The 3,206-nt window shown below is 32.6% G+C and overlaps 1 long non-coding RNA gene across 1 annotated transcript; it reads left to right on the top strand.

Moving 5' to 3' along the window:
* The first annotated feature begins 362 nt into the window (after nucleotides 1-362).
* Nucleotides 363-2,540, top strand: LOC149175984 (uncharacterized). Its single transcript, XR_016258586.1, has 3 exons — nucleotides 363-566; nucleotides 2,056-2,211; nucleotides 2,319-2,540. It is a non-coding gene; the product is annotated as an uncharacterized LOC149175984 (long non-coding RNA).
* The last annotated feature ends 666 nt before the right edge of the window (nucleotides 2,541-3,206 follow it).

The following is a 3,206-nucleotide window of genomic DNA, read 5'->3' as shown; positions in this document are numbered from 1 at the left end:
TCAAACATTATAAGGACTTGTCTTATGAAGCATTTGGTTGGCATGAAGTTTTATTAGTTTGCAAATAGGTTTATTTCAATTTTTTACATATATTTAAATATTTTTGCTCTATGAATAAAATGCATTATTTATAAATGGGAAAAAGTGTAAGATAGATTTCGAAGATCATATTTTTTTATTGTGTTTACATGGAAATCAATACTTTGGTTGATGATTTATCAAAATAGACACTCTATTTAGTTTAGGACTTTAGCCTAGATTATTATACTTGAGTTTATAAATGGTTTTCTTGTCAAAATTCTTTATATGTCAACATTTTTTTCTTGAATTAGTTTATATGTATTATATGTAATTTGCAGAGCCAACTCTCATGCAGCCCCCAACTACAACCCGTCGGAGTGTTGGGGGATTTGTTATACATGGTCAAGCTAGATCACGTAGCCGTACTAGAGTGTTTGTTCCACTCATAGATCCTCGCTCCAACACAAGACAGAGTGTCAGAGAGATTGTTTCTATCTCTGCTGATGATCTTGCTACAGATATTGGATCTTTTTCACATGTTGCAGGTATACATCTTGCATTTTAAATCGTCTTTAAACTTTGTGTTTATGTCTTGAAATTCCCTTTAATTTTTAAATCGTCTTCAATTGATGTGTTTGAATTTAATGTATATGTGATTATGCTTCTATATATATATATATATATATATATATATATATATATATATATATATATATATATATATATATATATTAAATTATGTTTATGATTTACAGACCCTTAATAGGGTGAAGGAGAGGATCAAAGTGCAATGTCCATCCCTCCATGGAACGGCACTATAACCAATATCACAATTGAGAATGTTAGGGCCCAATAGACATGGATCACACGAGAGCTGGATAAAATCTCTGTTAGTTCACCTACTAGGTGTAGTTTGTCTCTGATGCTAGATAAAATCAACAAGTTGATCAAGACATAGCAGAGGGCGGGCCCATAAAGTCACCTCCTATATTCCATACATAGGATTAGGAGGCTAGAGGTTAGAAGGTAGTGAAAGACGCCACCAAGAACATTGATATTTGGGGAGTTGTTTGACATCCCTCTAGAATGTCGTGCTAGACATGTTGGTTTGATTTCGCTAAAATATTTTGAGAATGTTGATGCGACCCTTTTTGTCTATGATTGATTCATTGGAGCTTGGGGCCAATTACCCCACCTTGACTAGGTCCCCATTTACTTTCCAAAGCATATATATGTAGAGTTTGTGCTACATATGAAGTCAGATTACACCAACACCAGATCTAAGTTTTATGGACCTAGTTTGGGACATAATTATCAACATGTTGGGGCTCGTAGGGACCTTGCACATGTAGCACCACCTCTAAGATTGTTGCCATGACCATCTTGGAGCGTGGTATTGCCGACAAAGCTAGATCAATCGTCATAGCTTGGTGCTGAGACTAGGCATACCATTGCAGATAGCATGTAGAATACATTTGCCATTGTACATGTTGCATTGCGTGGAGAGATGAGCATACCACGTTTGATTCCTTGTCACCCACCAATTGCATTACATGATGATTCATTTTTTGAGAGTCTAAGGCATGACCAACTTTTGTCATATGCACGTACGTGTCATGATACCATCTGTGACACTTGGAGGGTGCATGACCCATGTGACACAATCTAGGTTCATATATATGAAACTTTTGACTCTTGTCGTCAATTTTTACATTATCTATATTAATAAGTTTGTATCGTATTGCATTTACATTAATAATTTCATGACAACATGCATGCACATTCTAGCTACATAGATGAGCTTCTAAGGTCATCTGAGGGGACAATTGACCAGCGAGAGCAACTTCCTCTAGTGCATGTTTCCATGCCTCATTCTCCCCCACCTCCACCTCCACCTCATAACACTCATGAACTAGCAGTCGAGGTGATTTTTTTTATTCTTAAGATTTCAATATTTTCTTTTTTAAGTTACATGTATGCATGCTAATTAATTCGTAGACTAATTATAATTTGTCTTTGTCATTGTGTACACAGGCCTAGATGTAGTGGGGTGTCGATGATGTGGTGATGTGGATACATGAGTGTGATGTTAGGTATGGAGGCACTGAGCCACGGGCAAGGGAGCATCAAACTTAGATTTATCAGACCCCCATCCCACCTGAATTCCATTTGCACTCAACCGAGTCACGAGTAGGGGATTATTTAAATGCACAGTTCAAAATAATTTATTTCCAGATTGTTTATATTTGTACAAATAATGTTTTAATTAATTTGAATTTGAATGTGTTATATTGCAGTACCGGATTATGGATGCTCACTCTGCGCAATGGAACACACATAAGAGTTCTAGAAGTGATACTTTCTAGAGTGGATCATAGATAGTTTGTATATTTTCAAGCCCATTTCATAGGGCATATTCACATGTGATGTTTGTATATTTTCATACATAGAGAATTTATGGATGCATGAACATTATTTCAATTTATGGATGCTTATTATTTCAGTTTGTGGATGTTCATGTGTATAATGTAATTTGTATATATTTTCATATGGATAGTTTATTATCATACATAGCTAACAAGATAATAATTTTGACTTCTCGAGAAATACAATAAGAAGCAAGTACAATCTTAGATTATGAAGCAAGTCATTTTGATACTTAAAATGAACTAAAATATATTTTCATGGTTCAATTAAAATACACAAATATGATTGAAGTACATTTTAAATTCAATTTTAAAAAATGTCTTCAACTAGTAATGTTAAACTAATAATGTGTTTTATTAAATTTTATTTCTTTTGAAGTCATCTACAACAACTTAGTCATAACACATGTTTTAAGTCATGTATTAGAATTTAATATATCAAAAAAAAAATTAATGATATGTTTTTAGATAATTTTATATAATTATATGAACATTCCTAAATTTAGTTGGCTATCAAATGTTTCAATCAATTCCTTAACTTAAGACATTCAATTCAAAACATTCAATAAGTAAAATTTTACAAAATAACAATTTTGCATTCTAGTTTCATAGACTAAAGAAATAAGTACAATCTTACTATGATGCAAGTCACTTTAATACTTAAAATGAACTAAATATATCATGTACATCAATTTAATATTAAATTTGTAGAAAGCGTCTTTTAGTGTAGTCAATGTATGTTAATTTAAAAAATTAATG

The sequence above is a fragment of the Pinus tabuliformis genome, chromosome 4_1 (assembly GCF_031772625.1).
Source record: "Pinus tabuliformis cultivar Carrire ecotype Pingquan chromosome 4_1, CPIR1, whole genome shotgun sequence".
NCBI lineage: Eukaryota > Viridiplantae > Streptophyta > Pinopsida > Pinales > Pinaceae > Pinus > Pinus tabuliformis.
This window is presented reverse-complemented; position numbering and strand designations above follow the sequence as displayed.